The sequence below is a fragment of the Haliaeetus albicilla genome, chromosome 14 (genome assembly GCF_947461875.1).
Source record: "Haliaeetus albicilla chromosome 14, bHalAlb1.1, whole genome shotgun sequence".
Taxonomy (NCBI): domain Eukaryota; kingdom Metazoa; phylum Chordata; class Aves; order Accipitriformes; family Accipitridae; genus Haliaeetus; species Haliaeetus albicilla.
Genome location: NC_091496.1, coordinates 12,956,702 through 12,984,093, shown reverse-complemented (window position 1 = coordinate 12,984,093; position 27,392 = coordinate 12,956,702). Strand labels below are relative to the sequence as shown.

The window sequence follows — 27,392 nt, the reverse complement described above, 5'->3', positions numbered from 1 at the left end:
GCTGATGTTCAGTGGAAGGACTGCCTCAATATCTCCCAAAGAGGGAATAGATGTGTGCACAATGGAAAGAGTACCAACCAATTTCTGAGGTTTTGCAGCCTCAGGAACGTGCCCCTCACTAAATAGCATCATATCCTCAGCTGCAGAGCATACATGAACCCTCAACCACACCGGCTAATGCAAATTTCCTCTAGCCCAGTGCCCTTCCTGCCCGATAGATCTCAATGCCTATGAATAGCTAATGTATTCCACAAGAGCAGCCACAGGAAAATAAATTAATTTAAACACTAGCAAGGACTCCAAAGAAAGAAATACAGCTACCAAGGCAGCAATTCAGACCTCACTCTTCTGTTCTCCAGCATTGCATGCTCACCCTGAGTTTACCCCACCATCCCACAGGCACCTCATAAGGCTGGAAGGGACGGGACTTCTTTCAGCTCTTCTTTTATTCTAACTTAAGTATGAATTGGTTTCACTCTCTCTTTTTTTACTTTTTTTCCTCTTGCTGGAACATTGCTCTAGCATAATTCTGCCATATACAAATTTGTATCTTACTATTTAAAGTTTTCATTTAGGGAAGAGTGTGTGGAATTATTCACTATTGCTCCACAATCACAATTTTTAAGTCAGTATTTCATTACAGGTTAGGAGAACAGGGTGCCTTTAAAAATAATTTTTCATTTCCAATCTTGCTGACTTGCCGAGTTTTCCAGCCTGAGATCTGATGAATCAATATTACATTATTATTACTAGCACCTACAAAAACATAATTAGAGTGCTAAATATTATTTCAATGCTTTGAAAATCTCATATCAGTTTCAATCATATGCCAGCTCATGAGAAAGAGGTGGTGACTTATGGGGAGAGCAGAAAAAGCAGCAAATTTCTCAGAGTAGCTTGGAATGACTCACGGGAGAGCAGTAGTGGGAATTGCAAGGCTCACAAATGATGATCAATAGACAATCTTGAGAGTGAAGTCCTTTGTGCAGCCACAAGATATCTGCATCAGCTGTGGAAGTGCTCTGTGTGTCAGGCCATGAAGCAGAGTCTGAAGATTGGATCACGGGCTGAAAATGGTGCAAAGCGTGTTGGACAGATCCTGTGGACAGACTGTACCAGTAAGTAGCAAGGACAGGCTGTGTAGAGCTTGCTGTGTTCAGAAACTAGCTTGGAGCTGCTAGATAGGTAGGCTAGATTTGAGGCATACAAAGACAGCGTGCTGATGGCCCAGTGTGCTTTTGCAGCCGTATCTGGCCAGCCTGCAGAATCCGAACTCCCAAAGATTTTCAAAAATATTGCTGAAAGATTTTGCAAGGGCTACAGACCTATTTCCTCTCCCATTTGTCCCTTTTGAATGTTTGAATACCTGTAAAAATGCTATCATTTAGTGCTGATCTGAGACTCACTGCAGTCTGTTGGAGTTACTGCAGCCAATGTGTTGGAGGTAGTGTTTGCTTTGGATATCATCATCTCTGACTTGCACACATGAAACAGTGTGAGCTGTTTGTGAGTTTAATTTCCCCCACTGTTTCCACATGCCTGCAGGTGAGTGGGATGGTGGCCTCCTTTCCACATTGCTGGAAAGGAGATGGTAATCCTTCTTCCCCTGGCTGAATGTAAACTGTCACTGCATGAAAAGCCTCCCCTCCAGCATGAAGCATCCCTCAGTGCATTAAATTAAGAGACTGGCCCTAAACAGGCAGTGTTGACCTTTCTATGCTCTCATACTGTCCTCCCTTTAAGAAACATGCCTTTTCCCCTTTCTCTACCTTTTTTTCCTAATCTTTGTAGTTTCTTCCTCCCTAAGCAGCTTTTTACAGGTGCGTTGAGGTGGTGAGCACTACTGTCTACTCCAGATCCAGCCCCTCTGAGTCAGACATAGGAACTTCAGGCAAAGCTTCAGCTTCCTATAAAGAATGCATATTCTAGGAGAAGTGTTGCATTAGGAATTGTGGATTTTCTGTTTTCCAAAGTTGATCGTTAATACAGAAATGTTGGGGTTTTTTTTCCAGCTAGCTTTGGAGAGAAAACGCCTAGGAAGTTTTCGTTCTGGCTCTGGAGCCTGAATATTCCTAATCCTACAGCACAGGTCCTCAAATACCTTGTCAGGCTTAAATATTAATTTTAGATAGCAGCAAACTGTGGCAGGGCCTCATGTGGATCCTTGAGTGTGGGGCTATCTGACTTAGCAGCCTTTACAGAGAGGAAAGAGGTACCTTAATCACTGAGACCTGACCAGCACTGTGGATTGGAGCTGCCTTGCAGACAGCTGGCTGCAGGATGGAAATGTTTTCTAGTAATAGTATAGAAATGTTACAGGAAGAGAGCTGGGCCAAAAATTATTGACTATTTGTGAAAGTTGAAGGAAATTTCCATACCAGAACACAGGAATAAGCAACTAGAGACCCCAAAGTCAGCCTGGAAGTTTTGGGGAGCATCAAGGATGGAAGGCTGAGCACCTGCTTGTCCCTGGTGCAGCCCTATGCAGGGCAGCACGGCGATCAGCAAGAGTTGATCTCACCCCAGCAGCATTGCTCTGCTGATGAGCCAGCAAGGGCAGGCTTCACATGCCAGCACACTCGAACTAGGGATTTTTGTGCATGTTTGGTTAGTGGCACCACTGAAGTGATATGCTGACTTACCTCTGCAGTATGGATGTATTCTAAACTACTGCCTAACTGGAAGCAGTGTCCCTAGAAATGAAGGGCACTCTGGCTCATGAACAATGCTTTGAGTGATCCCCTGCTTGCTGCAATTTTAAAATGCTTAGTCTTTGAAATGTTGGCTATCACCGTAATATTTTTATATGAGAAAAAATTGTAGGGTTGGCTTGTTTGTTTTTAGGAAAGTTCAGATTTCTGGTCTGTCAGCCTTGCAAGAATCCCCTTAATAAACTCAAGACATCATTAGCTACACAAGGTTTTTGCACAGGATGGGTGGAAGACAAACAAAACATTCCCAGGGTTTCTCCAGAAGTGCTGTTTCTATAGGCTGTAATTGTTATTTTAATAGGCATCCTACCAAGACATTCTCTTTTAAAACAGACCTTTTCCTTCTCTTAACAAATAGGCTCCCATCAAACACTAATCCAGGCACTTTTGAGAATGGAGATGGTGGCTGGTATTAATGACTAGACACTTCTGACTGCATCCTAGTGCTTTGTTCCTCATAGGATCTTTTCCCAAGCTGTAAAATGCAATGCCAGATTTAGTTTCTAAAGCCAGAAGAATAACACTAATAGACAGTAAATGGGTGTGAGTTGTCACATACACCAGCATTACAGAGTCAGTGTTATGTCTCAATTAGCAGGGGGCTTGAAAGTCAGTGGGAGCAGACAGCATTTGTCATGGTTTCTGTTGCAGTTCTTGAGTTGTACAGAAACTAAAAAAAGAGTTTACGTTTACTGGCGAGGACAGAAACCTGGGACTGTAGTGCAGCCACGTCCCCGACCTGCCTGCCCAGTGTTTCAGGATACTTCTGTGCCTCAGCGTATCCCCATGCGCGCAGCTGAACACTAACACTTGGGTACCTCACAGAGGCTAAGCCATGCCTGGTTCCTGATGGGAAAAGCCAATGCAATTCTCTGGATGACAGATGTTAGGTACGTGCAAAGCACAGCTGCTTCTGGGTGTTGCTAAAATTAACTGGTGGTCCAGCTTCTGCTGGTCCTGTTTTGCACGTGTAGGAGTACATAAGCCCCAACACCACAGAAATCAGCTGGAGTTTTACCAGTGATTTCCGCATGTCCTGGTTTCGGCTGGGATAGAGTTAATTTTCTTTCTAGTAGCTGGTATAGTGTTATGCTTTGGATTTAGTATGAGTAGAACGTTGATAACACACTGATGTTTTCAGTTATTGCTAAGTAGTGTTTATACTAAGTCAAGGATTTTTCAGCTTCTCATGCTCAGCCAGCAAGAAGGAAACAAACACAGCCAGGGCAGCTGACCCAAACTGGCCAGTGGGGTATTCCATACCATGTGATGTCATGCCCAGTATATAAACTGGGGGGAGTTGGCTGGTGGTGGCGGATCGCTGCTCAGGAACTAACTGGGCATTGGTCAATGAGTGGTGAGCAACTGCATTGTGTATCACTTGTTTTGTATATTCCAATCCTTTTATAAGTATCATCATTTTATTACTGTTATTATTATCATTACTAGTTTCTTCCCTTCCATTCTATTAAACTGTTCTTATCTCAACCCACAAGTTTTACTTTTTTTCCCCGATTTTCTCCCCTATCCCACTGGGTGGGGGGGAAGTGAGCGAGCGGCTATGTGGTGCTTAGTTGCTGGCTGGGGATAAACCACAACACCAGGGGGACAGAATTATATTTTCTCAGTTGTGATCTGTTTTCCAAAGTACACAACCTTCTCATTCGCCTGCTGTCTAAGTTGATGCAACAGCTGCCAGAAGTTACAGGGAAAGTGAAAGTAAGTCAACAGTTCACCAGTTCACCCTCGTACAGTACATTGGCAAAGACCTTCAGAAGGGGGGGATGCTCTAAGTCATGGAGTGCTGTTCCTTTAAAATACCTGAAACACATTTTCATACAGTTTACACAGGCAAACTGCTATACATAAAGATGACATAACCTGCTCTGTAACTGAATCATCTGATGTCATTTTAATACTGGTACAATACTTGAAGTCAGTAAATTCATCAGGTAGTAAGAAAATACGTACCTCATCTGAGAACAATATTTAAATATGCTTGTATTTAATCAGGGTTCATAGATATTTTTTAAACGTTTCAATATTTAGTTACTTTTAATCACAGCCGCTGTACTTCAGAAATGTTATCAGCCATGTAGCATTTCCATTGACTAAATTCCAATTATATCAGATAGGGAATTAACAGTCATTCTTTATAATACATTTCACAATTTCTACTCTTCCTTTTTATTCTCTGAACTGTTGAGTGAGCCATAGACTAAAACGCATTTCCTTTGAGAAGCACATGTGTGTCACTGGCAAAGCTGATAAAAGGGCCTCTAACAGCTGAAAAGTTCACTCACATCATTCAAGAACAAAAGCTGAAAGGCTGAAGTTAATAGTGGTGCAAATAAAGCTAATCCCTCAGAATATATTTAATTATGTCATATTTAGGTCTGCTTATGTTTGTTTATTTGACCCTTATGTGAGATATTGAGGATGCATTCATCAGAATGTAAAGCAATGCGCTAAATAGGGAATTGCTATGCATTGTCTATACACATGTATCCTCTTTTATGCACTTTTAAATGCATTGATAAGCCCAAAGGTAAGCACAGTAAGCACTAGTGTATATCTTCCGTATCTGACATCATAGCAATATGAAGCCAAAATCAAAAGAAGCAGTAATATTAATAGAAATAAGGTTCATGGACTAGTGATCTGTGGTTAAGTGGAACAGTCACTCCAAAGTCTAACAGTCTGGGTTTGTCCTCACTTAACCCAACTCTAATTAAGCACACTAGATATAACTGTTCAAATTATTCTTAAGCTTATCCACTTTACAGCTTTGTGTAAAAACTGATACCAACACCATGTCAAAAAATAGCATATTTTCAGTTTTTCAGTGCTAAACTGAGAGCTGAACAGACCTCACATAAAAAAATTCTTTTAGCAGAGAAGGCTTCATCCACAACTCAAAACGTCAAAGAAAGGCACCCAGAGCCTTTGCTCTATCCTTTGTACACTGCCTTTGAACTACCTGTATTTACAAGACCACTGTAAATATATGGCATACTGGCAGCATCAGCCAAGGCTGAGGAATAACATGACATTTGTGTCTGATGGATATATGTTGCACCTGAGGCTGGGAGAGACGTGCAAAACCATCCACAGTGGCTTTCCACAACTGCTTTCATTTACCAGCTCAGGCACATGCCATCTCCCAGTGCAGCACTGAGCTTGACCTAGCTGGGAACTGGGCATCAACATACGTCCATTTCAGTGCGTAGCTATAAAAAGCCCTACAGGATCCCGCTCTGACGGTGCAGCCAGTCACAGGGGTATTACTGCACAGAAATCGTCAAACTCCTGGTCATGCCAAGGTGGTGCAGAGGCACTGCACTGGGCCAAGGTGGGGACCTACCAAGCTATTATCCCAGTTATTAGCCAGTGCTGTTCCACAAGACTGGCCCTGGAAGGAGGTTCACTGGATTCATGCTTCACTGTAGCTAAGGTAAATCTTGCTAGGCATACTTTGGCTCTATAAATAACTACCTCATGGTCTGTTTTGCTGTTGCACAGTTATCCACAGGGCAGATAATTCAGCCCTGCCTGAAATTTGACCATAGGTACAAATTTAAAAACTGGCAGGAAATACCGTTTTCCAGCTATTTTAGCACATCACATATAACTGATCTTTGCTGAACTTCTTCAACAGATATCAATATCATTATGATGTCACTCCAGTTGGTAAATATGCAGCCCAGTTAAATGTCCAGCTGGGTCTTATACATACCTCCACCTACCATCCTAAAGACCTCTGCTTTATTGCTGTTTGGAAAAACTAAATTACATTTTAAAAGAAAATAAAATGGTTACATTTCCCCCAATTTTCTTTGTAACTCTCATTGTATTATCGTCTCTTTTTACAACCTATTCGTGTCAGCTTGCACAGCATGAAGAAAGCAAATGAGTACTGCTAATAAAATATGCCAGCTTATCTGGTGTAGTCCTAACTCTCCCTCAACTTTGAGAGAAGTTCTTCTTCCAGCTCGTAAGGAAAAGGGAAAATAATTATTTTCTCATATGAGAGGCCCCAAAGATGTTCTTTCCTTAGAGTGAGAAGTCACAAACTCACTACTATCTCACTGGTTTCTTACTGTTGGTGTCTGTACTCTTAGGCCACTGAAACATGAAATTACACCTTTGGCCTTGATAAGGTGCAGCTACATTAACAACACTCCAATAATCACAGAGAAAACTGAGCATTCATATGCAACATAAAAAGTAACATTAAGTTAGAGATTTGGGGTTTAAAGAGATTGGAAAGTTAGTAACAGTAGTACCTCACTTTTCAATCTATAGGTATAAATGCATTTAAAAAAAATAACCCTAAATGAGCATCATTATCCACAGTATTATGGATATATTAAAAAATGTCCAATGACTTTCCCCAAGGTCACAAAACAAGTTAATTGGAGTCAAGGAAAGAGTGCTAGAGAATTCTGATCCACTAATCCAGCACACAGTTTGAACTCTTTAGACAGTTTGAAAAGCAATCAGTACATTTGAGATACTGGATTTGGTTTTTTTGATTTAAATTTTTGAGGGCAATATCTTGAAAGAAGAAAGATGCTGCAAGGAAATGAACACCTTGGTACAATGCTTTACAGACATATGTTAGGTAATTCGTCGCTTTGAATATGAATTCAGATACATCAATTAGATTTAAGTTCTCTTCTGGGTATTTTCAACACATTGAGTTTAGGCATAATTGGATTTTTTACCCCTGAAACACTTAATCAAGGCTAAATCAAAGAAAAAATTCCCTTTCAGAAAAATCCTGTAAAATACAAAGAGAATATTTCTCTATTTGCAAAAGATCTGCCAGCTTTATTAAGTTTCCTTCATTTAGAGACTTACTTGTTTTTTCTTTTATCCAATTAATGCATTAAATCACTTTGATGTGTTGCTTTTTAAATACACAGCATCTGCAGTTCCATAAAGTACTAGACACATCAGCACCATTCATTCTCCCAAACTAAGAGAGCACTGTGCACATCTCAACAAGTGAGATGATTTTAAGGTGAGCTGATTATTCTCCCAGTGTTTAAACAAACCTTTCATCAGTTTTAGAGTTACACTGCTAAGTTTTTTCTTCCCTATAGAGCGATGATTTCTGTCATCAAGTTAGCATGAGTCAGAGACCCTGAGTAAAAATGAATGGAGAGCAAGTCTTGTAAGATGAGCATATTTGAGAAGTGTAACCCTTTTCTTCCATTTTACACATCTTTTCCAATAACTTCAAATGCAGAAAAAGCTAACATACATGAAATCTGAGTGTGATCTTGTTATAAGTAAGCTCTCTTCTCCCTACTCTTGCACACCCAAAGGTGGATGGATATTTACAGGACTTGCTATGCACCTGACAGAAGTGGCAGCATTCTCATGAAAACTGTAGACAAAAATAAGATGTGACTAGAATATTCAGCAACAAGCCCTTGAAAATGAGCTAATCAGTATTTATGTAAGATAGCCAACAAATCTTACCTATGAGAAGCTATATTTCTTATTACTGCTAATAAAATCTGGTCACTTTGGAAAAATGCATATTCACATGTTTCATCTCTAATTTTTAAGCGTGTTGCATAGAAGGACTGGCATCATTATCAATGTCTGTATTTCATGGGCAAAATATCAAAGGCATTAGAGACTTAGGTATGATTATAGACTAGATCACTACCAAAAAGAAACCCAAACCAGCCCAGAACCCATCTCAATCCCAGTCCAACCTCCTGGTAAAGACAGCCCAACAGAGCACAGCCAAGGCACATCTCTGAGGGAGACAATACAAAGGACTTCTCTCAGAAAAACAACTTTGCCACAAACAATATCTGTGTCTGTATTGGTATATTTGAGACCAGTATAATTCCCAGATTTAGGTGGGTGCACTTAAGATAGCATAACCTCTTTGTATGGAAAGCTGTTGAGTTTTGTTGTTATACAGAGCCTACATAAATACATGCTCACTCAGTTTTTTACTGGTATAACTACAAAGGACACACACACGCACAGACTCCACAACCCTTCCCTAGCAAATTTGGTTGTAAAAACTCAAAAATTGGATGCACTGCTCAACCTGAGTGTATCACCTATTGGAAGCTGCTGTTCCATCGAGGTGGTACAGCTCAAGAGAAACTGTTGTATGGCATTGCCATGGCAACACGGGATGGAGCTTCCAGGCATGACGCAATCCGATAGCCCAACTGCTCCGTGAACTCCTGTTCTGCCTGGAACTAAAAGCCATGCTGAGAAGGATTAGTACTTTCATTTCTTCAACTGCATGGTTGAAGAAATGAAATGGGAAAAGCTGAGACAGACTTAATACTTCATGAGAGGCTTTAGCCTTAAGTAAAACCTCTAGCGAAGGTTATATGAAAGGTTCGAGCAGGAATATTGGATGTTTCCCAATGAATCTGAAAAAGATGTATCTCTAGAGTCATACAATTTCTGTCACAGGCTATGGGTAAGTTTTTAAGAAAAAAAAAAATTATATGAAAACCAGCATCTTTTTTAGGCTAATAAAATGTATTTTGAAATTTTTTTCTGCCTGAGATATGCTTCCCTCTTTTGTAACATCTTTTGTGCATTCTGTACTTGATGTATTTGAAAAATAAACTTGCTTTATGAGTGGCTCTCAGCTTGTGTCAGCACTTTCACAGTGTAAACACAGAAAGCTTTACATTAATGTAGATTACAGTTAAAATAAAAGTGTCTTTCTCAATCTCCCAAGTATGCCTTTTTTCATTAACTATATGAATCTTAATGAGAGCAGAATCACTATGTAAAACAACAATGAGAATGAGCTGAGCCATTCCAGTGACTCCCTTTGCTTCCCACCCTCTTTTTGGATTGAGCCTTGTTTCAGCTGACACAGTCTCATAGTTGAGCAACCCAAATATACTGCCCCATTAAGGGCTTGGCAATTACACGAAGTTCGCATACTGTAAAGCACTAGCCACTGTATCCTTCCCTTGCAATTTCTAAATTACTGAGTTAATCTTTAGGGGGTTTTGTGATTTCAGCTTGTTTAGAAATGCCTGTCAACAGCAGGAGCAGTTCTACTCATTCCTCCAGTTGCTTATTGACCTTTACAGATTTTATTTTTACAATAATATTTTCTTTTCAGATTTGGTTTCTGTACTAACACCATCATCAGGTTAATGTGAAAAAATAATAATATCCTTCCTCTAGCAATTACACAGCTTCCTACTATGTCAATCCCTTTGTTATTTTCTAAACAAATGCACAACATTTTTCTTCATTATTTCTCCATTTACCACAAGCTGTGTCACAGGTCTTAACGCTTTTCTTGGAGTCATTTGCTACCTCTTTCATTTCTGTTAATTTTGAATCAGCACTCATAAATGTAGGTGTACAATCCTTAGATGCTTACCTTTTGCTTTCTTGTCATTTCATCACATTTCTTTACTGTGGCTTGTTCTGAACCAAAATTATTAACTAATTCTTCCCTGGGACGTCAATGTTGTGAACATCAACACACAGAGACCCACCTGTGCCAGTATAAGATAGTTCAGCTGAACCCAGAGGGTGCAACATACTCTTGGCAGAAAAACAACTGTGCAGAGCTGGGCACAACTTATTTTACATGATCAGGGCGTAAGTCTCTTTGAGATGTCAAAATGCTGGTATGCTGGACAGTAAGCTACATTGGACGAAAAGCATGGTACACATCCCTACATCATGTTACATGTGTGAAAAGTATTTAAACTTCTGTTTTAATTTACATCTCTAATGTCAGATATAGAAATCTCCCTGGAATTACTTGTGGGTGTTTACCAAAATGGCAGCTTTTGCAGAGCTTATCAAGATACACTCTGTTTTGAAATTCTTATGTGAAAATCTGTTTCTCATTAAGGATTCACTGGTCACTGTAGCACTTCTTATATCCCTCAGTCATCTCTTCATAGGTCATACAACATTTCTCACAGGAAAAAAAAAGAGTGTTTCAGGAAGCTAAATATCTTCTCCAACCAAATGTGGAGTAAATGGATATTCACTTTGATTGTCTTCAGTGCTGTGGCCATAAAAGCTTGGCAGCAGCTTTTATATATAAATTCTGAATCACTCACCTCTTTCATCAAAAGCTAGAGCACCCAGTAGTCCATATGTGGCCATTTCTTGCTTCTCTTGTACCTGATTTTAGCCCACTCTTCCTTTTGTCACTCTCCCCTTGTCACTTCAAAAGCAGCCTCTCAAAGCATTTGGGAATGTGGCTTTCTCTCAAGTCACATCTCAGAGTAGAGAGACACTTGTGAATAAAAAAGTTACCACTTCACTACTGAGTTCAGTCTCTAATTTTTCTGCAGGTGATGTTGTCTGTAAACCAACAAGTGGTTTGAATTCTCCTTGACGGAAGGGCCTAGAGATGGAACAGCCCAGAGTCAAAGCAGCTCTTAATGGCCAAAGGAATGCTATTTTGAAAAAACAGATAAAACAAATATACAAGAAACAAAAGCCACCTACGTGGCTGTTTTGGGTTTGTGTGGCAGGGTTTTGGTAGCGGTGGAGGGGCCGCAGGGCCGGCTGCTGTGTGAGAAGCTGCTGGAAGCTTCCCCGGCTGGGAGCCGGAGCCGGCTCTGGCGCAGGCCGAGCCCGTCAGCGACGGCGATATCGCCTCTGGGAGAGCGGATTTCAGAGGGGGAACCTGCAGCCCGGAGGGGATTGGGATGGGAGAGGAACCCCTCTGCGGATCCCGAGGGCAGGGAGGAAGGAGGGCAGGAGGGGCTGCCCCCGCAGCCCGTGGGGAGACCAGGCGGCAGGCTGTGTCCCCCCAGCCCACCGAGGGCAGCGGAGGCCCCCAAGATGGCCGCCGCTCCCTGGGGAAGCCCGCGCTGGGGCAGGCTGTGACTGAAGGTCGGCCCGCGGGAAGGACCCACGCCAGGGAAGTTTGTGAGGAACTGCAGCCCATGGGAAGGACCCATGTTGGAGAAGTTAATGGAGGACAGTGTCCCGTGGGAGGGACCCCACAGTGGAGCAGAGGAGGAGTGAGGAGTCTTCCCCCTGAGGAGGAAGGAGCGGCAGAGACAAGGGGTGAGGAACCCACCCCAACCCACATTCCCCGTCCCACTGCGCCGCTGAGGGGGAGGAGGGAGAAAGAACTGGGAGTGGAGCTGAGGTGAGGCGGGAAGAAGGGAGGGGTGGGGGGAAGGTGTTCTAAGGTTTGGGTTTACTTCTCAGTATCCTTGTTTTGATTTGATTTCATTTGTAGTAACTTAAATTGATTTTGTTTCTTCCCCAAGTTAGGCCTGTCTTTTGACTGTGATCATAAGTGGTGAGTGATCCCTCCCTGTCCTTGTCTCGACCCAAGAGCTTTTCTTTATATTTTCTCCTCATCCCACCGGGGCTGAGGGTTGGGGAGGAGTGAGCGAGCGGCTGCATGGTGCTTTGTTACTGGCTGGGTTTAAACCACGACAGTGGCGCAGTTTGTTTATGTTACACAATTTGTGCAACAAACTGCAATTTTAAGAACAGGAAATACTTTTTTTTTGCCATAGGACTTTGTTAGCACAGTATCTACACTGCTGTTAGAAATCCAGCTTTTGGTTTTTGCTTGTCTGGTTCTTTAAGTGGGCAAGTCCCACATTGATGTAAAACATGCTTTTGCAATTAATCTCTCTGCTTTTTTAAAAAAAAAAAGAAAAAACCCCTGAAAATTACCAATTTGCTTCCTATCTTGTCAGCTCCAGGAGGAGATCAAAGGATGATTGTTAATACGAAGAGTTGGGTGCTCTATAAACAAAAATTCTTTCCTTCACTGCTATTTTCCAATACTCAAGAGACTATTCTAATTGTCTCATGAAACATTCATTTTAGTTGTTGAGTACGGACTTTTTGAGATCCCTACAACAAAATGGTGTAGAAGGAATGGCCTATATTAATTTTATAAGGAAATCCTTCAATGAAAGTCTGGGCCAACCACAGTCACAGGAAGATTAATTTAAGACAATGTTGAAATGTGGAAGCACAAAAATGAAAGAATGTTATGTGATCAAAGGGTTGTGACATAACTCCTTTTAAGTTAAAATCATGTGAGACTTAATGAAGAACACCGCAAACCTAACAGTTAAATGGGCTAAACCTAATGAAATCTCATATATCCAGAACTGAGAGCACAGTAAATACAGCAATCATGTTTATACATGAGGGTTGTTTTACTGATCCATCAGCACCACAGATGATACAACCAAGAGTTCAGAAAAGTATCTGGCATAATGGCAGTCTCATCATCAAGCATTTTTAAGAGCTTAATAATCTCTCTTCTGCGGTACATGCCTTGATTCAAGCACCAAGGATGATGCTTGTTTGCATTACCAGATTAGATTTGTTTGATACAAACTGGGTGTGTACTGGGGCAATCAAACCAATCACTATTGTGAACATAATTGCTAAATTAAATTTACTTTTCAAACATAAATTAGAAATTATTCTCCACTGTATTGACTGACCCATCTAAAAATTACCCATTACTTAATATATTATGACTACGACTTTAGAACAACAAACAAAAAGGAAAATAATTCAGTAGAGAGAAAATATGATCACGATGCAGCTAGACAGGTGGAAGAGTATAAAGCAGCAAATCTGGCTGCTGGATGAGAGATTATTCTGCAAAGTGTCTGTATTCAGGTCAGTGAAGGTGATACGCCTAGTTAATTGGTGAATAGAGCACAGCACTGAAATCAATGAAGAACATTGATAACAGATGAGAACACAGTTGGTGCTCCACACATTTAGTGTAGCGAAACTGGTATGCTTATGCAAGAGAATATATGATACAGTTGCCTGTGACTGTAGGGGGACTGAATTCAATGGCCCAGAGATCTCTTCCAGTTCTACACTTCTGAAAAAAAAAGGTACAGGTATTTTAATTAAAAAGAAGAGATGTGATCTGTGACACAGTGTTAGGACTTTGGTCATTTCGATGGGTGGTCACTACTTTGCTTCGCATTAGCAGGAAATTGTCAAATAATTTGATTTTTTTTCTCTAGTATGCAGGAATTCTTCAGGTTTGGTCCTTACTATGCAAAAAAATAAGCAGAAAACTATAATCTTGTATATGAACCTCTTAGAGTCTCTCTTTCCATTATGGATGGATATGTTCTTTTAAATGCTTTAATATTACATGGATTATACTTCTAAAAAATAACCCTGAATTCCTGGAACAGTAGAAACCATTTCTACAGCTACAGAACATATCAAGTGTGGAACTGCTTGTTCACAACCCCTTAAAGGCGGACACTGAAATTCTCATTATAAATGTGTGCAAATGATACTGATCAAGATCCGTAGGACCTACTGCATTATAGATAATAAAAAGTCAATAGTCATCTTCATGAGGGGAAAAAGGAATTGTCTAGGAAGGACTAGTAAAGAGGAGCAACTTTCATTATAAATAGCACATGATATTACTGTAAAAAAATAAGGATGATGAGAGGATTAGGACTAATGGTCCTAGAAATGAACTCTTGTGATTGTTTCCTGGAATATCCTCTCAGTTTGACACCACCACCTGGGATGAAGAAGCACAGTGTCTAAGCAAATAAAATTATTCACCTCTCGTGCATATTCACTCTTTGTCTCTTGCAAGGCTGCCTGCGTCTCTGAGCCGTGGTCAGGTCGGCACCTCTGCAACGTGCTGGCTGAAACAGTATCTGAAAGCTGCACTATCAGCCTTCTGACACACAGGCTCCTTCTCACTTTTCTTGCCCTAAAGTCTTACCTGTTGCTATCCTAAGCATTCACTTTAATATAAACTCCAATACTGACTCCTCATTAATCACCATCTACACCTCTCCTCTGATACACCCAGCAATTTAGTCATTATTCCGAACTGACAAAAAACCTCACACCATTCTGGAAGTTACTGCATCTCTAACCGTGAAAACTGAGAAACATTGGTAGCACAGAGACAACTAGCTCTGCATGTTTTTAATATGCATTTCCATGTTTTGGGAGATGCATTTCCATGTTTTGGGAGATGCTCCTGAGCATAGAATTTTAAAGTAAAATAAAAGGGTGAGTTTTATCTAAAGTAAGTTTTCTGCAGTGTAACAGAAGGTTGAAAACAGAATGATTTAACTTAATTTAGTATAATTGCAAAAGGAAGTCAATGCTTAATTCTAATAATCCAGGTGAAAGTAAGTGCCAGCACTACGTCAGGAGAAGTTTACAGTGCCAACAACGTAGAATGAATTCATCCCGCTGCGTGGCAGGAAGGGGTGAACCTGCTCTCTTCCACTGCTAGGATAATACCCCTGATTTTGAGTGAGTAACAGCAGATTTACACCGCTGTGCCTGAGATCTGAATATGGCTCATAATAAAGCTTCGATGTGTTTCAGGAGTGAAGACACTTCTTCAGGGACTTTAAGATAAAGCACACATTTTAGAGCTTTATTCAGGCAGGTTTCATTCAGGCTGAGTTTCAAAGAACCTGAATGACAAAGTGCTAGAAGGTGACTTTCTATCAAAAAGCACACTGTTATCTCTTACTCTCATATAATAATATGCCACGAAGCAGCAGGATTATAGACTATTTCTCTCACACTGTTTCCTCTCTGCCTTTTCTCACGAGTAGAGATGCCAGGTAGAGGCCAAAAAGATTGGGCCTCCCACCCTGTCCTCCCTCGACAGTCTGTGGTTCACCAGGATGCTGAAAACCTGCAGAAGACCTTTTGCTACAGCAAGCACCCTGGCATCAACCCATCCCAAAACAGCCCCGATGGAGAGGAGCCTGGTACAACACACCAGCCCCAGGGTCTCTTCTGGAGAGGGGAGATCACGGTTGTGGGACATGGATGTTTGAGAGTGGGAGGGGAATGGCAGGAGCACCACGAGCAAGGAGCAGTGCCTGGGGTGGAAGGGAAGGACCCCACTGCCCTGAAAGCCCCTCCCACCCGGAAGGAAGCTGCAACACTGGTTTAACTCTCCTTCTGCAGACCAAAGGACACAATCCAGCTCAAAATTATTTTTCTTTTCCTTTTAAAGACATTTTTCTCCCTACCTCTCAGCTCCCATAAGGCAAAACTATCCATTTCTGTTAAGGTAGCATGGTGCCATCTGGGTGTCAGCTTTCTGGCATTTAAGTTAAACAGTAACCATAAAGAAGGGCTTGTGTGTGAGAGACACTAACTGTTCTTGATGTCAAGTCTTCCCACAATGGGGAACTGCTTTTAAATCATTTCTCTGAAAAATAAAATAGGATAGTTTCATGATAATTATTTTATTTCCATGGAGAAGTGAAGGAAAAGCTGTAGGGCTTATATTCTTTACCATGACAGCTTGAGGATGCGTGTGAGGATTCCTGTTTCTGCTTTAACTCATTTTAATTTTTCTTTCTCAGTTCTCTTAATTTTGGTTTTTTTGTTGCCCTTCTTGTTTCTCTATAAATTTTTGGATTTCTTTTCCTTCTCGGAGCCTTACTTGAAGGTCTCTGCTCTGAGCTCCTCTCCATGCTTCATCTTGCTCCGTGCTGCTCACTCACAGCTTCTTAAACACACTCTCCATTGACCTCTCTGGTGCAGTGATAGCTGGTCACAACCCTTTGTAGACAATGGCCAATTCTCTCTTTCAGTGTGAAGGTTCAAGCCAAGACTCAAGGATAGCCATTTTCAGAGTGGGTCAGTAATTCTAAGGGAAAACAGAAGCTGTCTCTTAAGAGACAACTGTACTGCACTCAAAGGCAAAAAAAGCATTTGTTCATCAATGTCTATCTATTTCAATCCAATCTCCCCTCACACCTTTGGGGAGGGGTGGGAGAACCCTAACAAGGATGAGCAAATAGGCAAACCAAAATCATATGCACACTGATAAGATGAACTCGCATTTGAAAGGCGTGCCTGCAAAAATGAATGATAAATGTTCCTGTAACAGAGAAAAAGTGATTTGCAGGAGCACTACTATGATCCCAGCAGAGCAGGCACATTTTATGTCAAACACTTTAACAGATTTTTTTGATAATAACTTCCCCAAAAAGGGTTTCTTCTGATTCTTTTTTTTTTTTTCTTTCTTTCTTTTGGATTACAGTACTTTGCCTTTGCTGGGCATGACTCATATGCACAAAAATGTGTTTATCACAAATGAAACACATTTTCAGTTTTATATGCTGAGGTAGCCAAAACTCAAAGCTTTTGACTTTTAAAGTTTTAAAGTATTTCTAATAATGACAGGAAGGTCTGATGTGTTTGAAGATATGAAGCTCACCACCAAGGCGGCAGTAAGCTCAGGTGAAGGCATAACAAACCAATTTTCCTCCCTGACTGGGTCACCCTGTACTGAGGTGCAGAGCTCTGCTTATGTACACACCAGTGAGCATGTATCCATAGGACCAACACTGGAAATGACATTTCTTCTGCATTGTGTGGCCACATAAACATCAATTCATGCTTTAAAAGAAGAATGTCATGTCACTTGGGAAACAGCATAGTATCTTGGCAACTTCTTTTGGAAACTGGAAGGTATAAAAAGGAAGTATTACCCTATACCACCCTGGTGCTTCTACTTTTCCCAGAGTGTCCCCTACTGGCCAGCTTGAAAAGCAGGATGCTGGGCCAAATATCCTGCTGTTACTCCAGCTGGGGAAGCAAATTTCATATCAAACATTTAAGATATTTTGGCAATAATTCTTGTATTCGCTGTTCAGGTGGAGTCTGGGCTTTCTGATCACTTATTATTATCACACTGGATAATTCAAATATACTAAGCTTTACACACAGAAGTGATTATCAAACACAGAGTACAATAAAAAATAATGTGTGGTAGGAGGGTAAGAATGTGTCCTCCACCTTCAAGAGCTACCACACCTGAGCTGGTGGGTCTGGTGCACCAACATTTCTAGCCATAATCACTCACAGCCTCATTCACTTGATGTGAGCAGAGACAAACTGAGAACCTTGGTACTTCTTAAAAGGCATGGTCAGTCCCATGAGAGAGCGTGGAGGCATATGGGACTTCCCTGTTCGAATGAAAGTGGGAAGAAGAAATGAACAGGACAAGAAAATGTGCAAAACTTGATCACTGTGCACTGTGCAACGGTGGTCTGCACATTTACCTCCTGGAGGTACATAGCAACAAAAACTTTTTCTTTGTTTTTAGGGCAGCTGCAGGAAACACAGCATCTTATGCTGTGGACTGCTGTGGCTCTTGCCAAGAGTCTTGCCAAAGGAAGCACACTAGTATCAAGTATTGTAATGCTGAACTAGCAGATTATACCAAAGCAGCTAAATTTTCTTGGGCTGTCTCTCCTTTTATTTCTTTCTTTCCTGCTTGTTATCACAACTATGCCATAGAGAGTTTTCTTTGGAACATTCTTCTAAACACAATAGACAGCATACATTCTTTATCCTAATGGAATAGTGCGCAAAATGCCCACCATATCTCACTTCCTCTGAATAACTTTGGGAGAGAGCAGAGCGAGATAACACAAGGCTACAACTTTTGAGTCAGAAAGTGGTGAAACCTCACAGAAGGCAATGCTCATGTGGATGAGGCCGCAAAAGTAGGAGATGCAGGAGCTAGAAAACCCAACTTTTGTTTTCTCCTGTGCTACTGAGTCATTGTGGGAACTGGGTCCAGGTACTTAAAGACCAATCTGCATACAAATTCAAGAGTAATGAGCAATTAAGGCACCTTGTTAGGAAGGGCTGTGAGATCCTGACTATCTCTACAGGGATGACTTTAAGTTACCTCTGTCTAAAAATGGTCATGTACTTTCTATGTCTTAGCCTCCCAGTTTATTTTCACACTTATGAATGAGTGAACCCCTATTACGTTTTAGTAAAAGCAAGTACACAAATGTACAATATTATTTGTGGAAGCGAACTGTCAGCACTGGGAATTTGACTTCTTTACATATCAACAACAAGGTATTTTTATACAGGTTCCGCCATTTAAGGGGCAGAGAGCATTTACTACTGTAAATTAACACTACCATTATTTTGTTGGTATGAAAGCAGCAGCAAACATGCTTCCTCAGTTTAGTTTTGAATCTCAAGCAGAGTGCATATTTCACACAGTAATAGGCAGTAACTTCCATGAACGGGGAACATAATTACAGTGTCCTAGCTCCCAATGGCTGAAGGTTGTAAAGGATAATATATAGCACCAGCTGAATCTGCAGAAGAAAAAAAACCACAATAAAGAGCTCCCTATCGGCACACTCCTTTTTCAGAAGGACATTCCAATAGGTTTACAGGCAGGTGTTTTAGGATGGTTACGTCACTGCAGCTAGTTTGACAGCAGTGTTTGATGGCTGCAATGACAGAATGGGAGGTGATGGGAACAGTTATTCCAGGTTTTAAAATCCAGCAATGCAAAAGCTAGGAAAGTTTTGAGTTACCCCTTACTTTTGTGCAGCACAGTCCTCTTACTGCTATCTAAGGGACAGCTACCACCCACCCCATAAAGATTTCTGGATTTCTGGGGTGCAGGACTATAAAAGCAAATGATGCAAAAATACCCACACTTCCACAAACTCCTCACTTCTGTTTCCTAGAACCTCTTTCTATTCCATCTTCTGAAGAAGAAACACCAAGAGTGTTGCCTTCTGTCATTCAGGAGCTGCAGAGCTCCGAAGACAGAGGCACATGTGCTTCCAGTTGCCCCAGTCACAGACAGTGAACAATTATGAACTGACCAAGCTCCTTTATTCAGCCTTCTGCAAACCTCCTCAGATGTTCTAGATTCACAGAGTACTCTAGAAGGCTGGTGTCATATTAAGCTTTGCTTTTAGATGCACTGGATCCCACCCATGTGGTGGGGAACCTTAATTAGCGAGAAAGGCACTGCTCCTCATTCCTCTTTAGGTTATGTGCTAGATTACAGCATTGTTAAAACACAAAATGCTGGACTGTATCTGACTGCATAGTGTTACAGGGTGAGGCCAAGTTACCTTCCAGAGTTTCTGTCAAGAAGCTGACTCTGAACGTGAAAAATCCTTGGACGAAAGGGAACTCTGCCCTGAAGGTCCTGTCCCTGCAGGGGCTCTGCTCACCAATGTTTCACTATGATCACTGTCACCTTCTGGACTGATCATGGCTTCTGCCATCATGGTTCACAGAGATGAGTACAATCACTGCAACAACTCCGGCCGACCTCATCAGCGTTCCTGAAGATTTAAGCAAGGACCCTGGGAGCGGAGTCAGACGGAGAGCATGTGCAGCACAGGAGTGCCATGCCTCTGTGCTCCCATCAGTGCAGGTTTCTCAGCAGATGACCAAGGCAGGAGTGAAGCAAACCATATCCAACTAGTATGGTTGAATCAATCCAGACCCCAAGAGTTCCTAAATCTTTACTAACTTCCAGCAATCTTTACTTTCTATTATCTAGGACAGGCTTTTATAACTTATGTCATCTCTGTCATCAGAAAAGCACTCTAGCTGAAATAATTTTTCACACTGTACATCACTGCAATTTATTTATTTGACTGGAAAGGAAAGAATAACTGAGAAAGAGAGCTTTTATTGTGATGTGCTCTCTATTGCAATGCTTCCCACATCCATGCCCATTTGTATTCCATCACCTCTGGGTTATAAGCATTTCTGTCAATGGGGATTGTCATGGCTGTAAAGACTTAACTCCTAATACCTTCAGATTAAAGAATTTTTCCCAGGCACTTTTTTTTTGGTTCACGTTTTTGTAAGGCATAACAGTTAGGGGGTTTAGAGGTTCAGTGATCACCCACTGTCAATCCTATTTGCTCGTTTTCTTTGCCAGAAGACGCTAAAATGCATTTAACCTGAGCCCCTCTGCAAGATGAGCTCTCTTTTCTCTACTAAATGTTCTCTTGTTGCACCTCTAGAGTGAAACTTGGCACTGATTTCACCAGAGGCAGAGCTGAGCCCTAATCCCTAACAATCACACTCCCCTTTAAGATCATTCATATGATGATACAGGTATTCAGGGTACAGATTCAGACGATCAAAGTGTCCTGAGAAAGCCACCAGCTCTCACTGCTTCCTTTGGATGTTTTAACCATGGGAATATTGGCTAAGTTCTTTATGGTAGATTTGACTAATGTTGGGATGAAAAATAATTTCCTTTTTGTAGTAGGGAGATTGATGAGATATAGGTAGTATTTTGGTTCTGCAGGCATCTGGATATGCACCTCTGTAAAACCTACTTCCCCAGCATCAAATTCTGACTTCACCTGGACCAAAGAAAGGCTAGCTGGCAGAAAGTACTTCTCACTGTCCCAGAACATGGAGCTGGGGCAGGAGAAGAAAGTCATAGATGGTTGGCAAGGTCATATCAAAGAAGATTTACATAAATAAAGAAGTTTGTGGAGAGCCAGGAAAGAAATATGAGAGGAGAAAACCAAAGAAATTAGAAGGGTGACAGGGAAGAGATGATAAGGTCAGGTTAGAAATATCTTGCATCTTTCCAGATGAGAGTGATTTTCTTTCTTCACCTGAAAAAGTCAACCTAACTTTCCATGCCCAGAGAAAGAGCAAACCCAGCCAGTACAGTTTTCAGCTAACCCTACCATTGATGTTTCATTTTCTACAAAATAACGCACAATCACTAATACATGGGTATGCTTTGTATATAAACACCAAAGGTCACCACAAGAATCAGCTTCCTCTTCATCCTACAGTATAATATAGTCAGAAAACTGTCGCAACAGTGACAAGAGATAGATTTGTCTCTGAAATTGCTATCTGGTGCTAGAAATGAAGACACATGGGTCTGGAATGTGCTATAAATATGTGAAAGGAATGACAGAGGAATAGCTGGGATGTTCTTGTTTTTAAAAAAAGTAAACTCTGCTGACCAGACTCTTTTCCTGACAGTATGGGCTACAATCACCACAAATGTGATACCATTTAAAACAAACTTGCTTTAAACTGGTTACATTAGGGCAACTGGGAATACTATATGGCCTTTAATGTTCTTAAGCTTCTTTTGCAGTGAGAGCATGATGGTTTCTGTATAGGCATTTGCTGCTGAAATGGGAAATAGGTGGGCTGTTTGCTGAGTCTGTCAGCTGGAACACTGACAATCGCTACTTGGACTGCTTCAGTGTAAATATAATTTTCTCAGACTTCAATACTCTGGATCTGAGTCTTTTTTAATGTTAGTATATAATAATCTATTTAATTCTTGTTATCTTTTATTTACATCACAAGAAGAAGACGGTCCTGACCTTTATGTTTAACCATAGGATGCATTTACATGGATTGTAGAAAGTAGTGGTGAGAAATTTTTGAAGCGCCACCATTTTATTTCTATCTTTGTTTTCTCCTCCCCATTTACAGAGGTCCAATGTGTCAGTGCTGCGCCCTGAGAAAATGTGTACTTGCAAGCAAAGTCCCTGGGCAGTTTTCCTTTTGTATTGAGAATAAATGTCAAAAGTCTTGCTTCATTTCTTAAATCAGATTATCACTGTTAAAGCCCACTTTTATTGATGTTGTACTTAATAATCACATAATCGATAGACAGTGCTAGTAGTTGGATGTGTGTGTTTTGTTTGGGTTAAGTTTGCTCATTACATTCCTTCTAGAAACTTTTCTGCCCGTGGTGAATCTTCAATCCACTTTCTCTAAATGTGTCCAGTTAAGTTCTGAAATCTAATTTGTTCCTGTTCAGTATTAGACTCCCGTTCTTTCCGATTACATACATACACATCTGGAAATCAGCCTGATTTGGCTTAGCTTCTAAAACTGCAGCTGCATTCCCTTGTTTTATAACTACGGTCAATGTGAATTAGGCATCTGGAATCTTTCTGTCACTCAAAGCATTTCAACTCTATTTATTTTGAATATCTCTCGTTGACATTTCTGCTTGTCTGATAGTTTGCAAGATGTTTGTTTTCCTTTTTCACATTCCCACAGTGCAGTTGTGTCACTTTCCATGAAGCAAACTGTTTACTACTGTCAAATTATCTACCTGTACAAAAGCAGTAATGGGATCTGCATGTGGTGTTAAAGTTCCATTTTCGCTCCTCTCCAGCGGTAGTGGAATTTTATACCATAACTCCAAGCGTTTAGGTCTATGAAAATTAATCTAAAAAGACTGTAACAAGTCTGGCAAGTAATGTTTGGGGGTTTTATAAGTAATCCACACAACATGCTTTTTAAGCACTGACTAAAATGTAATGCCTCTTGCAGCAGGTAAATGGCGTAATATTTATACCGTTTGTTTTCTATGAGGGAAGCTTTTAAAGTTATCCTTTTCTTGCTGAAATTCATATTTGTAATACAGAGAAACTACTACCTTGAATTGGAGAGAAAGTACAGGAGTCCCGTAAATACAGTGATTTTTCAAAAGCCTCCGTAGGCACTATTAAGCAGTCACAAAAATAACACCAGCCGCATTTTCTGGAGAGGATCCATACTACTCACAACTTCTCAGAGCCATCCTTCTGCCTCCTACTTGCCCTACTTTTGTGCTATGGAGCCACCTTATCTCAGGGACCGTTTAAAGCAGCAGTTTCCACCAGAGCAAACTTCCCTGCCGCCCCTCAGATCACCTGGCACAGGCCGCTCCGGAGAAACACGGAGCGCCTTCCTCTCTCCCCTGCGCTCACCCCACACATGCCCAGACAGAGACTTCTCCCACCCCTGAGCGGCAAGTTCTGCTGAGGAAAAACTTAAAGTAGAACTGTGGTGTCAGCCTGAACGGCCATTCGACAGGAGGCTCTTTCCAACAAGCACACTTGCAGTACAATTAAAGGAGTGCCTTCCTCCTTCCTCCTCCCCCCCTAGGTCTTGTAGTATCTGAAGGTGAACTTCTCCCTTGGATAAACAAACACTTGTACCGATTGGTACACTTCTGGCCTTTAAGGAATTTCCTTTTGTGCCTTTTTTTAGGATTTTCAGTTTTACCTGTCAGTTGCACTCACTACTGGCTGGCATCTCTTTTTCACCTGCATCGTGGGTGGCACATTATCTAAGACACATGTTTTTCAACCCACTTACCTAATTCTAGCAGTGCAGGCAGAAGCTGCTTTATTAGCAGTATTTATACAACTCATTTGCAACAAACATTTTTTTTTTTTTTTTTTTTTTTTTTTTTTGGTGAGCAGTAGTATTGGCATGAGGTTCTGATTTCAGGTAAAACAACCACTGCTCACTACAGCCCCTCAGCTAGTCAAACAGTCAAAGCAAGCAAAGCAAAACAAGCCAGTCAGACATTATCAGAGAGAATGGTGATTAGAACAAGAATACAGGGGAAAAATGCATGGCTATTCAGAAACCGTCTTTTGGGGACTGAAGAAGAGATATGGAGCCATTTTTCACTAGGTTCACGAGAAAATGTCAGCACACAGATGCTACTGTACTGTCAGATTGCATCTTAATTTGGCCAAAGGGGACCCAGGCAGTCACCCCTCACAGACAAATTTTAAAGGCCCATTACAGATCTGATTTATTGGTTGCTAAAAATCTCCCTGCTATGGTCTGCAGATTTTGCATGACATGGAGCTGAAATCCAGCTACAGATAAATGTATGCTTCTCTGTATGATTTAAATCCATCTGAACTCAATATTTCTTGGGCATCGGTTAAGCCTCCCCCCTGTTTGCCCACCCCCTTTCCTCCTAATACCTTAAGGCAGTTTCCTTCAGAATGAAGCAGAGCATTAACCTGTACAAAATTGCTAATTTGTATATAACTCTCTTGCTGCCATTAAAATAAAGAAAAAAAGCAAACGCCTTTTGTTCTAAAAAGGCAGGGAAAAATTTTCAGGAACAAAAGAAATGCCTCTGCCCAGCAAGAGAAATGCGAAATTGCTGGGATTTGTTTTAGATGTTTAGGCATGCTGGTGTTAACAACCACCGTCCAAATAAAAATGTTAATTTGCTTCTGTCTTTCAATCTTCTTCAAAATTCTGTTGGCTTTTTCCTCAATAAATAAATAAATAAATAAAATCACATTCGTTGTCTTCAGTGAGAAGCCAACGATCCTAAGAGTGAAATGCATTTGGAACCGCTGAAGAAACACCATTCAAACTTGCTCTACTCGAACTGCCCATTGTTACTATTTAGACAATGTACAACAACAATCACAGCTCAACTTCTAACCATGCCCGCATCACAAGAAATTCCAAGTCAACAGCTCTTTTTATTTCCATGAACATGATAGTCAAAGCCTTCGTTTGCAGTTTCCCTGGCAAAATGCTAACAGCCTCAGAACAGTCATCTTGACAATTTGTGAAAGAAGCATGCAGTTCGTCTTAAAGCATGGTGTTTCGTACAGGAACTATTCTAAACAAAGACAACATCAAAAGCAACACGAGAATCGCGCAAAGCAAGTCCGACTCAGCCCAAGTTTGGCTTCAACATCTGGCTGAACACAGTAGTGCCTCCAATTTTGGGTTTGTTTTGTGGGATTAAAACCCACCTAGTCCCTTGTACTGACCCCATCTCAGGTCCCAGCGATACTGCTTCACAAATCAAGCCGGGGGGAGGGGGGAGGGGGGCAAGAAAGAGAGGCAGAGTCTTATCCCACCTTTCCATGGCTCTCAGCCCGTCCGTCTTCGCATGATCTGCAAACCACCTGTACTGATCCAGCCCATTCTGGGGGCAGAAAATATCTTCCCGGTAGATGTAGTCTCAGCCGCGCTTTGATTTTTCGGCAGGAATGTCTAGAATCTTCTGCTTAAGCCAGACACAGCGACAGAAAACTGCAGCTGAGCTCTTTTGTTTTCCCTCCTCTCCGGGGCTGAGGCAGCGGCACTCCCGGCGCTCCCGCTCCTGTCCCCACCCCCGGCGGCCGCCGGAGCGCTCGGCTCGGCTCGGCTCGGCTCGGCTCGGCTCGGCTCGGCTCCGCCGCCGCCCCCCCGGCCCCCGGCAGCCACCACCTTCCCCAGCCGCAGCCAGCGCCTTCCCAGATTTTTCAGGGAAAGGGGCAGCTTCAGGGGGCGGTCAGGTGATCCTCCCGTTCAAACCAGAGGGGAGGGTCGGGGATGGAGCGCCCGGGTCCGCGGCGGGTTTCAAACTGGCCATTTACATCACAAAGCGGGGAGAGAAACGGAGCTCCGAGGGGAAGGCTCAGCATTCCTCGGCTCTCCGGTTCCCCTCGAGCAAGCCACAAAAGAGGGCACGGCGGAAGGACACGTAATTAAACTTTTCAGTGGTAATAATCACGCACGGGTTCTATACCTTGACGCTCCTAAATATTTAAAAGTAGGGGCTCATGCCCGCATCCACATAATTATTTTTCATATTTTCACGGATGCGATGCTGGTTCTCTGAGTCCCGGTACGGCTTCTTCCCAACTGTATTTTTTTTACAATATGATCTTTAAATATTTATGCTGAAGCCATATTTAATATCTCAACAGCAAATGGACCATACCCAACTGAAAACGATTATTAGTTCTTTATTCACGTTATTACATTGTAATTCAAAATACCTTTGACATAAGGGCCGTTACGTGTAAACTTGACTTTCTGAATTGTAGCTTATCCAATGGCCCCGTTCCCTGGGAGTACCCTGATTAAAGCTGCCATACTGTGCAGGGCTTTGGAGCTTAGACTCTAAAAGACTGAAAGAATGAAACTGTAGCCCCAGAGTCTGTGAGACTCCTAGTTATTGCCAAGTTTTCAGAAATACCCAAATATTTTTGCAAAAGTTAGATTTCCGTGCAAACAATATGATGCAAGCAAATCTTGTAAGAAACAAAGACTCTACGTCCTGATAAAATACTGAATTTTAACCCCAGTTGCCATTGAAAATTTTCTATCAGGTTTAATGAGACCAGAATTTCACTCAACGTATCTCCGTTGCATTCTTTATAAAATGTTAGCAAACAGGAAACATGTGCAAAACTAGGCACTAAGGGTAAAGTAGGTATACTCCCATTTAATCAGTCTTTCTGAGAAACTTTAAATGTGTAGATGTAATATATCACCTATTCCAGAACAAATCTAAGCCCACTCTCCTATGACTGTGTTCGTAAAGACTCAGGTTAAAGTCAGAAACCCTACTCATCCATCCATCATCCAGCACAGGCACTTCTAATGCTTCCCAATGTTTCCAACAATATCATAAATAACCATTTACCCATCCCATACTCACTGCAGGTCTGTCCACAGACCACACTTCAGTCCGTCTGGCACTACACGCAGAACGCAGATTTCCACTTTTTGCTTTCCATGCTATCACTTTTATGATGTAAGGTAATTCTCTGGAAAAGCACACAAAGGAGTGACCTGAATTTGTTTTAGGATACTGAGGAAAAAGATGTATATGAGATATCGTGGATTATCGGCACCCTATTTTGAGGTGATCTCTACGAGATCCATAATACCAACTCTATCTTGCTCTGATTTGCAGACACTTAAGGTTTTTAACTCTGACACAACTTTGTTAGTGATGCTGTAGTAGAAGTGCGTCACATCGTTCCTATCATAGCTAAAGTTTCTGCCATAGTCCCTGAGCTTTCAGCAGAAGCCAATACTGACTCCAAGGGGCTGGTGAAATTCCCATAACTATAATATATGAAGTTCTTCCAAACCAGTCTTCCTAGAGGAGGGGAAAAAAAAAAAAGGAAAAAAAAAGAAGAAAAAAACATCACTGGAGTTTTGCTTGTGCTAGATTTCATTTAATTAGATGTTGATAAAAGTTCAGAAGCAGGACTCTTGTCCTGCCAAGGTAAGCATATCCTTGTAGAAAAATACTTAATGCCTTGCACACTTAGCACTTGAACACCTTTAAGATGA

At 41.4% G+C, this 27,392-nt stretch overlaps 1 protein-coding gene across 6 annotated transcripts in view; it reads right to left on the bottom strand.

Annotated features, from left to right (window-relative positions):
• MAGI2 (membrane associated guanylate kinase, WW and PDZ domain containing 2) overlaps positions 1-27,392 on the bottom strand; it is a 760,905-nt gene that overhangs the window by 379,723 nt on the left and 353,790 nt on the right. The window contains exon 1 of one of the 6 annotated variants that reach the window (XM_069801730.1): positions 25,178-25,522. The exons of the other annotated variants lie outside the window; for them this stretch is intronic. The gene's annotated coding sequence lies outside the window, so the exon portion shown is untranslated. Of the gene's footprint in view, positions 1-25,177; positions 25,523-27,392 lie in introns of those variants that run through there. 6 annotated transcript variants of the gene reach the window in all.